This window comes from Tachypleus tridentatus, chromosome 6 (genome assembly GCF_004210375.1).
Source record: "Tachypleus tridentatus isolate NWPU-2018 chromosome 6, ASM421037v1, whole genome shotgun sequence".
Lineage (NCBI taxonomy): Eukaryota > Metazoa > Arthropoda > Merostomata > Xiphosura > Limulidae > Tachypleus > Tachypleus tridentatus.
This window is the reverse complement of record NC_134830.1, coordinates 48,973,485-48,986,532: the sequence shown is the minus strand read 5'-3', so window position 1 is coordinate 48,986,532 and position 13,048 is coordinate 48,973,485. Positions and strand designations below refer to the sequence as shown.

The following is a 13,048-nucleotide window of genomic DNA, read 5'->3' as shown; positions in this document are numbered from 1 at the left end:
ACGACATATTTCTTTGTCTAAATAATAAAAAAACATTTATAAACGACATATTTCTTTATCTAAATAATAAAAACATTTATAAACGACATATTTCTTGATCTAAATAATGAAAAAACTTGTAAATGTGACGTTCTCAGTCCTAGAAGCAGTTTCATTTATAGAATAAATAAAATAAATTAACCTTACAGCAGTGCAAGTTATTGAAACGTTTCCTTTAATAAGTAAATAATTATGTCTGAAGTTAGTATACGTTATTGGAGTAGAAGAATGAGACCCTGTCCGAAGGCGATTATGTTAATAAGAAAATAGTGAAAATATTATTACAATTGTTACATGTTAAGAAATTTTAAAAATAAACTTAACAGTTTTCTCTTAAATTCAAAAGTAGAATTAGTTTCAAGAATGATAAATTATAGTTGGAGAAGCCCTTTTTAAACTCTAATAGAATAGTTCAGCTCATATTTAAATAGGGTATCTATGTTTTAGTGTCCTCACCCTATTTCAAGTAACAAATATACCTAATGTTTTATTCATATGACTGAACAATATTCTGTGTTTTTACGTCAGTTATCACTTATGTGAGATCAAATTCACTGGGCTGTAGCCAAGAAACGGATATCTGGACGTAAGTCTTGAACATGCATGTACTTAAAATCAGCAGAGCGTCCCCTGGTGACCTAATAGTTCATTGTATGGTTTCAACTATAAGTTTCATACATCCTGTAACAACAAGTTAGATGTAGATGCACATAAACAACAATGATGTGTCTGTACAGCCACGCTACATTAATGTATCTGTACAGCTGTACTACACTGATGTATCTCTATGTTTCTTTTAAGTAGTTTAGAGACAAAGTTATGTTTGTGTTATTAATATTGTTGCTATCATCACATACTTTTACACTAATAACCTTTCATATTCAATTTACAATGTGAAACATATTTAGTTCTCTTGGCCACATTGTTCTGTACTGTGAAGGAACTGCTTTACCGTGAAACTAATAGACAGAATACAGTTTGTTGTTTCAAAGGTGAAATTCTTCAAGCTTTTTTTAATTATGTAAGAAAATGTTTTTCACTTGCCTATTGGAATGTTTTCAACGACGCGTTCGAATCGACGATTTTCTGCTAAGGGGTAAAACTGGCATGCTGAAATAAATAAATACAAATCTTCCATTTAAAACATGTGGTAATATAACAAAGCTTACAATATGAATTCATTATTTTACTACCTAAAGTAACGACCATGAGTTTGCAAAAGTAAGAAAAAAACATACAGTTGAAATAAATCTTAAATAAAACAAACATATATATATTGTTCTCTGGGTTTGAAATCAGTATGCAGTGAACTAATGTTGATTGTTAGGGCTACAATATAACTATGTCTTCAAAAAGAAACCTTTTCAGGAACGTCTGGAGATAAACTTCAACAAGGTACATCACATCAAATTCATAAAAACTTAATCTGTCGAGAGATTTTGTTTCGGAAACGGGTTCAGAAATCATGGATATATTAATTTAATTTCTTGGGCACCGACGAGACTGACCTAGTTTCGTTAACAGTTTTAAAGCTGCCACAGATTTTACACAGTCATCGAATAGTTTATAAATAGATCAGAAGATTCTCAATGAAAATAGTGAAGGATAAGTCGCAACCACGACATCGAACCAGCAACAAGAAATGTGTTTATACTTGGTACATCGAATCTCTTACATGGTGATATATTGAGGCTAAGTTCGTTCTTTGTAAAATCCATTTGCTTAAGATTAATAATAAATGGGGGATGGTTTTGTTTATTTATAAACAATTCACGTTTAAAAATGCTGAAATACTAAACATGTTATTCCCATTCACGAGTTTTATACATTCTGGTTGAGAGTTTATCGAATATTCGTAACAACGTGTTACTTGACCTTGAAACAGACTGCACAACTATTATTTCCAGTTGAAATATATATGTAAAACTGGCTGGTTTGGGTTGAGAAAATGTTTTATGTAGAGGAGCGCACAACGTTTCGACCTTCTGCGGTCATCGTCAGGTTCACAGAGAAAGAAAGAGGTAATTGATCGATAGCTGACCACATGTTTGAAGGGGATTGTGTAACTGAATTTAGGAATGTAGAGGGCGTGATGACCGAAGAAGGTCATACTTTATTAGTATATGCTTACTAAACCAAGCAAATTGCAACTATAGCATTGTAACTTAATATGATAATAGTATAAGTAAACTGTCACTATAACATTGTGGTGTCATGTGATAGCAATATAAACACAAGTTTCTTCATTGTGTATCAGGAAATGCCACCTTTTACCGTGACGAATGATACTTGTAATTAAAACTATTTACCCATCGACTACTTTAGGATTACCTCAGCCTATGAACTTTATTTGTTATGCATCATGTGCTACTAGTACGAAAAGTACAACCACCAATATTTATATAGCCTTACTCACTGAACCACCAAAGTGAATGCTAAGGTTAATCGATATTTTAAAATAGCCTCGGGATCACGTGATTTCTTCGAACTGTTACAGCTAATAGAATTAATTCTTACGAAAAATAATTGGCACAATACTTGGATCTAGAAAGGCACACATCCGTTATCTCGAGGCCATGCTGCACGGTCAATAAAACATTTTATTTTCTGATGTTAAACAAGTGTTTTACGTTCTACTTCAAGGTCAGAAATTTCTTGTTAATGCTACCAAGAATAATGGAGCACACCTAGAAGTAAGAAATGCAGTTTGAATAGAGGCGATAGCTGTCATTTAACCCATTTCGAAATATCTAAGCAATATCTAAACAGATCACTAGACCGTTGAAACGTTCATATTATTCCACGAGAAGACGTTTTTCTACCTAAGCATATAGACTAGATAGCGTGTGTGTAGTGAAAACTGATAAAATGTGATAACATATAAATCACTATCTGTTCAAACACTGAACATTACATCTTTACTAACATGGAACATTACATATAAAATATCTGCCATAACACTTGAAGCATTAGTCTAACACGTAAAATACTAAACATAACACTTAAAACGCTAGTTATAAGACTTATATTGTTAGTGATAACACTTAAACACCAGTCTCAACACGAGCCTCGAATTAAAATATATTATATTATTTAAAACACTAGTCATAGCGCTGGAAATTCGTTACAACACTTAATATTCTTTGTGACATTTAAAACAATTAAAATAAGTCATGGCTGGTCATGCTCTTAAAATATTATACTCTGTTATGAGGGTGCTACTTATTTTTGTGTGATTAATTTGTTTTATACCACAAGTGACTGATTTTCATTGATTTTAAATATTTAAGAAAACGAGTTATCTCACAGAAACGTTTGGATTAAGTGTTCCAGCTGACTTTATTCAAATAACGTATCAGCGATTCACGTGCAAACAGTGACTTGATCAGTGTGTCATGAGCCCATCTTCACGATTCCTCTCTCTCTTGACCTAAGTCTGTAATCTCTTCCACAAGCGCACGAGCTCGGGAGGACCCCCCCCCCCATAGACCTAATAATCCACGAATTGCAGCTGGAATTAGATTAGACACAGGCATCTTCTTCTTTTACAGAATGTACCAAAGTCCATTACCTACCTCGCTACGGTCGCGCGAGCTTGGAGAATCAAGATCCGCGGACACAAGCTCCCACTGAAGACAATTAACAAGAATGACACAAACTAGAAATAAATACTTGTTCCAACACTACTTTAACAAAACACCACAAACGTTTCGTTTTAAAAAAGAATCTGTTACATTTTTTTATGTCAGTTACTTGGATGTGTTGTTTTAAAACTAAATATTTGTTTAGTTAAGGACAGGTTAACTATCCCCTGCTTGTGAAAGGCGAAGATTTGGACACTATGCATCATCCAGAAGTATCCAGCACTTAATGTTTATTAATAAAAATAAATCAGAAGAAAGCGGACATTTTCGACTCTTTAGAATATTACCTTTTTTACTTCTCTGAAACTTAAATATTTACTCTATAAACATTCATTTGCTATAACGTCCAAAGTATGAGTAGCGAAAGTTATAAGGCACGTTTATTGAAAAAGCTTGAATTACATCCCGACATGGCCAGGTGAATTAAGGCGTTCGACTCGTAATCTGAGGGTCGCGGGTTCGAATCTCCGTCGCACCAAACATGCTCGCCCTTTCAGCCGTGGGGGCGTTATAATGTGACGGTCAATCCCATCATTCGTTGGTAAAAGAGTTGCCCACGATTTGGCGGTGGGGGATGATGACTAGCTGCCTTCCCTCTAGACTTACACTGCTAAATTAGGAAAGGCTAGCGTAGATAGCCCTTGAGTATTATATTTGTGCATTTTTTCTTTTAGCAAAGCCACATCGGGCTATCTGCTGAGCCCACCGAGGGAAATCGAACATCTGATTGTAGCGTTGTAAATCCGGAGACATACCGCTGTACTAGCGGTGGGCAGCCCTTAAGTAGCTTTGGGCGAAATTCCAAACAAATGAAAAAAACATCCCAAAAGTTTATCAGCCCTCTACCGGTATCAAAACAAAATAAACATAAAAGGTTTTCAGACAGTGCAAGAACTCATCACATAAGTCTATCTGTGGTGTTTTAATGCACTGTTTATTGACAGCCAGAATGTATTGTTTTAATGTTACATCAATAAGTTAAGTAAGTTTACGATGAAACGTCAGGGCACGAGGAAAACAGATTTATTTTTTCGGTAGTAAAATGAATCAGTCTGTGTGTTTGTTTTTGGGCTTGTGTCAGTCATCACACACTGTACAAGTAAGTCGATTTCTTCCATTAGTACAGTGCTAACAACGTGAGTGTCAGGCCTACAGCAGGTCACACAGTGCATAGCCATGTAAAAACACGTTAATGAAGAAATAAATTAATTTGTGTTGTTATTATGTATACTTGACCTTGAATAATTTTCTCCAGATAATATGGAACAATCAACAAATAGAATAGCAGCGTCACAACAATATCAAACGAAAATGTTCCAGTTTAAGGTACAAGGGTTTAGCAAACTTTTTCGAACCGCTAAATTAATTCTGTTCGTTTCACGAATTTCTCCTTCTGGTGCGTTGATAGACGTGCGGTGTAGCGCAGTAACGTGACATGTAGTCACGTGCATAAACAAAAACATACAATTAGGAGCGAAATATATGCATAAATACTATATCTTTTATATGTGTCATGTCGTTAGTGATAAAAAGTTTTTGTTGCTGTGAAACCCACGAATTTCTTACAAATTATACTTTAAGTGACAAATTCTTCAAGAAATCAACGGGCTTTACCAACAGCAAAAAATATCACCAAAACAACTAGCTTGGGGTCAGTAATCAAAAGGGACCGTAAAGTTGCGCCTTCTCACGACCAGTATGCACTTTTCCAGTGTCGAATGCATTAGGGCATACCAACTTTGAGTAAAAACTGTGATTCTAACAATCTTTTACTCAAAAATATCTAAGAACGTGATATTTTATCATTTTACAATACCAAAAATAAAAATGTGTTGAAAGTTTCTATTCTATACAGCTTCAAACCAGTGGCGGCGCCAAGTGGGGGCTTGGGGGCAATGAGCCAAGCCCCCTCAGCCCCCCAACATTGTTACCTACATATATTCATAAAATATGGAAAACACAATCGTCGTTGTTGCTTGACAATTAACATCAAAGAGACATAGATCTGTAGAACTCAACGTCTTCGTTAAGACGGAAGTATGTGTCAAGCGTCCCATAGCAACGTATTGAATGCACTGAAACTCATGCGCTGTATTGTCGCTCCCTGTGTAATGCCATTCTATCTTGAGCTTTGACAAAGATTAGACTGTCAGACACAAGATGGGCCTGCCAAAATGCTGCTTGTCTGGCTGTGAAAAAAAACAACCTCCCTGCCATTGTGACAACCCTAAAGCGTCTTGTGGAGGGGGACAATGTCCACAGAGCCACTGAATCAAAGGGCCTGTGCATCCTCCTAGATAAGCAGTTCGTAACCAGTCTAGTGGCCAAAGAAAAACTACTGCTGATGACAAAACAGCTATCAGACCACCTCCAGTCACCTGAACTGCAGCTACCCTCTGCAGAGGACCTAGTACAATCTGTCATCTCTGGTCTCTCAGAAATGAAAACTGAAGCAGCATGGAAAGACTTGGAAGAGTCTGCTGAGGATATATGTAAGAAGGTGGGAATACACACTGAAACGGTGCATCAAGGTGGACAGCGATCTGCCCCCAGACACCTGGACGAATTCATAATCAGATCTAGTACTGGCCAAAGAGATGAACCAACACCAGATGCCAGGAGACACACCTTCTATGCCATCATAGACAGGTTGCTCAACGAGCTGAATAGAAGATTCTCTTCTGATGCCTGCAGTGTTCTGATGGGCGCAAATGCATTGAACCACAAACACTCCACATTTCTGGACAAGCAAGCACTCTTAGGAATGCAGCAAACTATGGTGTGGCAGAGGATGACCTCGCAGTGGAGGTCCACCAGTTGAACCGGCTAATTGCCAGGAAGAAAGACAAGGGGCAGGAAGTATCTACACCATTGGAGCTTGCAACCATGCTGGAGCCATACAAGGATGCCTTCATGAATCTCCACAAACTTGTATGCATCGCTGTGACCCTGCCTGTCACTTCAGTTGCCTGTAAGAGAAGTTTCTCATGTCTGAAGCTTCTCAAGACATACTTGCACAACAGCAGTGGTAACAACTGCACCAGCAACCTTGGTGTCATGTCAGTAAACTCCAGGAGGGCAAAACAACTCAATACTGATACTGTTATTGACACAATTCCTGCCAATCACCAGAACAGGCGCATTGTTTTGAAGTAATATTGACTATAAACACAACATGATGAAAGATAGTTAGCCTGATAGTGACCTTACTTTTCCTCAGAGTGTATTAACTTCACATGGGATAATTCGTTTCTGCTATGTAAACTATGTCTTTATGTTATATTTCTTTTGATTTGTAGCTCTACTCTTAATGGTATATTAAATGTTCAATCTAAGCTAATCTTGATTTTCTTTATTATTATGTATTACCTTGGGTGGAATTTAGGTGAGCTTCCTCTTTTACATATACGCATATTTTCATAAACAGATTATTTCTAATTTGTAATAATGAATTATTAATCAGAGTATGAGTTTCCAATGAAAACTGCATTGAAAACGCAGTTCAAAATAGCACACCTTTCTGAAATGTACCTAGGTATTTACATAATTATAATTTACCATCTATACTTCATATTAATGGCATTTTGGGAAGCCCCTCCACAGTTTAACTCAGCCCCCCCCCCTTCCCCAACGAAAATATCCTGGCGCCTCCACTACTTCAAACCTTTTCTGGATTTCTTTAGAATTTTTCTACCCATCTCAAAACATGTTGTAATAACTTACGTGTGTATTTATGAATTTCTTCGTCCACGAAATACTAACACAATTTCTCAAATATAAGGATTAGACTTGGCCTAGAAATTCGGGGAGGCTTAGAGTGTGTTCTTACCCATAATTCTTTGAGGTACCAACAGAAGCGAAGGTCACTAAGGTATAATATGGAATTTTGGAGTGAGTTCGCTGAACTTGAGTTTGGTATTGAATTTTGTGGTCCTGTCCTATCTGTATCCTAGGGGGCGCCACTTTTGAAACTGCGTTTATACTTCTATTCAAAAACTAACAGAAACCAAACTTAGTACACATTCTCACGCGCGGGCGTCTTAGCAGTTTGTATTTGTTTTCGGATACGGATCCCGTGGATTAAGATGATGGAAAAGCTTGATTGGTGCATTGGAGCCATTGTGAATCATTAAAGGGGCCTTAGAACCCCACAGCGGAACTCGGTTATTTTAAACAAGTTGAATTAACTTGCTACGAAATTATCAGTACATACTACCCGTAATTGACTCTGCAGTCCCAATATGGGTAAACGTAACACCAGGGAGGGGTGATTAGCTCTATCCTCTTCATCATGTGTGCTAACAATATGTCTCTGAATGATCCAAATCATGGATGTTACTCACAGTTCGCTGATGATGTAGCAGTCTGTAAAAGTGCCCCCACACCATCAATAGCAGCTACAAATATAAAACCCCAATTAAACAAAATAAGTGAATACTGTAAAAAATATAAAATCAAAATCAACATACCAAAAACTGAACAAGCGGTTTTCACAAAATTAACCAAACACAAAAACCCAACAAAAGCTGAATATAAATGGAATACTTCTTCAAACCGTTACATCCCCCAACTTTCTAGGATTAACGTACGACTCATAAGTAACATGGAGAAACCACATAAATAATATTAGAACCAAAATATGGTAAGAAACAAAATATGCTAGGAGTCTAACTAGTAAAAACAGTGGAGTAACAGTCGACAACATATTAAAAATTTTCAAAACATACATACTACCCGTAATTGACTCTGCAGTCCCAATATAGGTAAACGTAACACCAGAACTATTATAAACAACACAAAACGCACAACTTACAACAGCATACAAAGTACACAGAACAGCATCCTCTGATTCCACGCACAAATATTCAAACCTAGAAATAGTAATAGATAAACTCCTACATAGCACACTAAATTACTTCGAGAAAAATTGAAGAAAAAATGATTTATTATGTGAACTAAACACATACAGCTTACATGATGAAGACAGTCCTAAGTACCTTTTCCAGTGAATATATAAATTTATAAGAAATAAAAAAAGGCCACCTAACTACTAGACAAAACCCTACAATACTTATGGACTTAATTTAAAATATTGTAGAGTATTTATGTAAATATTCCTAATTTAAGCCTATTATAACTTTTGAAAGTATAAGGTATTATAGAACTGTTTGTGATAACTAGTATCTCTACACGAACGTATATGTAAATTATACATGGACATTGTCCTGAGAGGAGTCGGGGCAAGTGTGTTTTTTCTGACCTTCATGTAGTATTTATAAATACATTTAACAGAAGCTGTGCCTCAGCGTACAGTAGGATGGAAGAGGTCAGTAAGAACCTGATCATCCGGTTATTAATACCTAAATCCTGATGAGAGAGAAATTATCACCCCTTGCAAATATAATTATACCCATCTCGTTTATCACGTGAGATGTAAAACAAATGGGGAGGCCTAGATTGAAATTTTGCTTAGGGGAGAGTGACAAGTAACGTACACTACTGACTGCTCTGTCTTGTGTTAATCAATATCTTAACATAATACAAACAGTCTCACCAGATGAAAGCGTTTATTTTACTTTGTGTTAATTAAAATACAACCAAACGCTAAACAGCTCCTACACCTGTGTTATGTCTGCGGACTTATACTGCTAGAAACCGGGTTTTGATACCTGTGGTAGGCTGAGCAGATAGCCTTTGATGTAGCTAGCTTTGTGCTTGATAAGAAACAACAAACTAACAAAATATATATTAAACTGTCTCCCTATTAAGATATTAAACGAGCCTGGCATGGCCAGGTGGTTAAAGCACCTCGACTCGTAATCCGAGGATCATGGGTTCGAATCCCCGTGATACCAAACATGCTCGCCCTTTCAATGGCGGGGGCGTTATAATGTGACGGTGAATCCCAGTATTCGTTGGTAAAAGAGTAACCCAAGTGGTGATGAATAGCTGCCTTCCCTCTAGTATTACACTGCTAAATTAGGAACGGCTAAGGCAGATATCCCTCGTGTAGCTTTGCGCGAAATTCAAACGACATCAAAACAATTAAATTTCGTTAATTGTACATTAACACAAAATCACTATATTGACTTTAAGACTGTAACTTTATTTTTTTATTTTTTTTTTTGCTCACAATAAAAGGAAGTTGGATACAGGTGACCCGTATGAAAACTGATTATCATTTGCTTAGGTGATTCGTCTTATTCCACTAAAAATGGTACTTAAAAAAATCACACAACTACAAAGGAAGTTATTTCTTTGTTGTTTTAATGTATTTACACATGTGGGGTACAACTTCTTTCGCTATACAATAATTATTAGGAATTTAATATATTTTGTCAAAAGCTTGAGTTTCATTAATTCCAAATATATAACTGTTGTCAAGTGATTTTTGTATTAAGCACAAGCAGTTTACTAGGCTCTCTGCACTGAATCTTCCCGCTGTCTCAGGGATAAAACCCCAAAGTTTAGGGTTAGAAATCTTCGAGCTCACTGCTGAGCCAAAAGACTTCAAGATGTCTGAAGAGAATGATAGAAAGTTGATTTTCGAGCATTATTGTCCCCTGCTGGTACAGCGGTAAGTCTACGGATATACAACACCAAAATCATGGATTCGATTTCCGCGGTGGACTTAGCAGATAGCCTAATGTGGCTTTGCTATACGAAAAACACGCACACTCGAACATCATTCTTCTTCCTTCTTGTGCGCCCCTAGTGGTTCAACGGTAAGTTTCACGTTTATGACGCTAAAAGTCGGATTTCGACACCCATGGTGGGTACAGCACATTGTAAAGCTATCTACTTAATAACAACCAAATCGAACGTTTCTTGATAGACATTTCTATAATAAAAAACAATCAGTTATTGTGGAACTAATTCTGATTTTCTCTTTTGAAGTTCACAATAAGGCATTTTGTTATTCTTCAGAATAAAACGTACTTAGAGCGGCTGGTATGGGTATTAACACTTTTATTGATACGCAGAGAAAAACGTTTCAATCTTCGTAGGTCATCTTCAGGTTAACCTTTCTTAACTTGAAGATTTCATAAGAAGGTCGAAATGTTGTTCTCTCCTTATCAATAAAAGTGTTAATACCCATACCAGCCATTCTGAGATACATTTTTATTTCAAGTGGGTTTCTTTTCATCAAGGAAAGGTACGTAATTTAACTTTAACGGTTTTTAAAGTTTTGTTGGTCGCAACCCTTGACGTGTGGAATTAAATTAGTGGTACGTGAGGAGTTAAATTGTTTACCTTTCATACGACTTATTTTCAGTTGTTGAAAATTGCAATGGAATTAGGTCCCAAATACGTGACAAATTATACCATTATCTGCTTCTTAACCATTGTAACTTCATACACAGCGGAACGTTTGAAAGTTTGTAACTATGAGAACAAGTGATGAACTTCCGCTATTTCCTTTGAAAACAGGTCACAAGTTGCATGGTAGCACATTTTTATTTCGTCAATATCGCTTGTCCAGTAGATTATATGTTGGTCTGTATCATTTGGATTACCTAAAATAAAAGCAATTCTATACTAGAGAAGCAGTAGGTATAGCATATTCCTATTCTCCGCTACGCATTCGGTCGTCAAAAAAAAAGGACACAAAAATCTGTTCGTATGTCCGTCGTTTTCAACGGACACCAAATCATTTTAGGCAGAGCAATGAAAAATCACATTCTGCAAATGTTCACCAAGTTTTATTAAAATCCAATCATTTTTGACTGAATCATAGAGCAAACATTTTGTGAATAATTGGTACCCATATTAACAGATTGTCATTTTTTTTGGATTTTCGAAAAGTTGTTGTGACCTTTACACCCCAAAAACTAATCACTTCTACTTTGGATTATATTTCAAATGTATAACAACTTTAGTCCAAATCCCTTCAGTCATCTTACAGAAATCTTGCTGAAAAACACACACTCATATACAGAAATGAAAGTATAACCTCCGTCACTTTCGGTGGTGAACACTAACTCATAGACGCACGTAGACCATGTGCTGCATTCCTGTGTTTGATACAAAAATTAAAAAGAAATGTAATACTTTTATTATTATTCGTTTTAATTTCAGCATAACTCTTTATGCTTAATTTAAAAGAGAATTTGTGGTGAAATGCAAATGGAAAACTGAAAAAATATATATTAAACACGCGAAAATCTAGACTCCTATAGCTTAAAATGTTTGTTTGTTTTGGAATTTCTCACAAAGCAACTCGAGGGCTATCTGTGCTAGCCGTCCCTAATTTAGCAGTGTAAGACCAGAGGGAAGGCAGCTAGTCATCACCACCCACCGCCAACTCTTGGGCTACTCTTTTACCAACGAATAGTGGGATTGACCGTCACATTATAACGCCCCCACGGCTGCGAGGGCGAGCATGTTTTGGCGCGACTCGGGCGCGAACCTGCGACCCTCAGATTACGAATCGCACGCCTTAACGCGCTAGGCCATGCCAGGCCAGCTTAAAATGACATCTGTACGTTTCGTATTTAAAAAATACTGAATTTTTACTTGAGTAAGGAAACACATTAAGCCAATATAATAATGCATAAGCAAACAACGATTTATAAGAATAAGAAATGGTCTTATGTTGAGTTTGAAATTTAGTCTACACTGAATGGAACTTACCTTGGCGTAGCTGTTGGCCTCACCTATAACTCGCAAGTATTCTAGACATGAAATTAAATATATTTTAGTTTAATCTTTTAGAAATTGCATGAAAAATAATAAGTTTCCTGTAGGATGATATTCAGTTTTTTGTTTTACATTATCTAGTGTTATCCTCATCAACGTTCTTACCTTCTAAACAAAAACAACTGAGGTTTTGATTTTATTTAGTGTTATTTTCCATGTGATTTTATAATTAGTACTAGGAGTAATGAAAAACATTTTCAAGGTTCGGCAGAACCAAGTGGTTAAAGCAATCGGCTCGTAGTCTCAGGGCCATGGGTTCAAATCCCCCTCACACCAAACATGCTCACTCTTTTAGCCGTGGAGGCGTTATAAAGTGACAGTAAATCCCATTATTCGTTGGTAAAAGAGTAGCCCAAGAGTTGGCAGTGGTGACTAGCTGCCCTCTCTCTAGTTTTACACTGCTAAATTAGGGACGGCTAGCGCAGATGGCCCTCGTGTATCTGTGTGCGACGTTCAAAAAACAAAACATTTCCAAAAATTGTTTATTTGTGTAACATGTTTTTATTAACATTATAAAATCCTGAATACTTCAAAATTTCAGTAATGAAAAAATGTATTGTGACAATTTTTACTCGTGCAAGTTTGAGAAAGAGTAGAATATGGAAATATTTTTGTACAACTCAATACTGTAGTTAAATAATATGAACATGAAAGAAAACGTTTTC

General features: G+C 36.4%; 1 pseudogene across 1 annotated transcript in view; it reads right to left on the bottom strand.

The window, feature by feature from the left end:
- LOC143252442 (protocadherin Fat 4-like) overlaps positions 1 to 13,048 on the bottom strand; it is a 149,011-nt pseudogene that overhangs the window by 121,973 nt on the left and 13,990 nt on the right. Inside the window, exon 2 of the transcript XR_013028998.1 lies at positions 1,084 to 1,149. The product of XR_013028998.1 is annotated as a protocadherin Fat 4-like (transcript). The remainder of the gene's footprint in view (positions 1 to 1,083; positions 1,150 to 13,048) is intronic.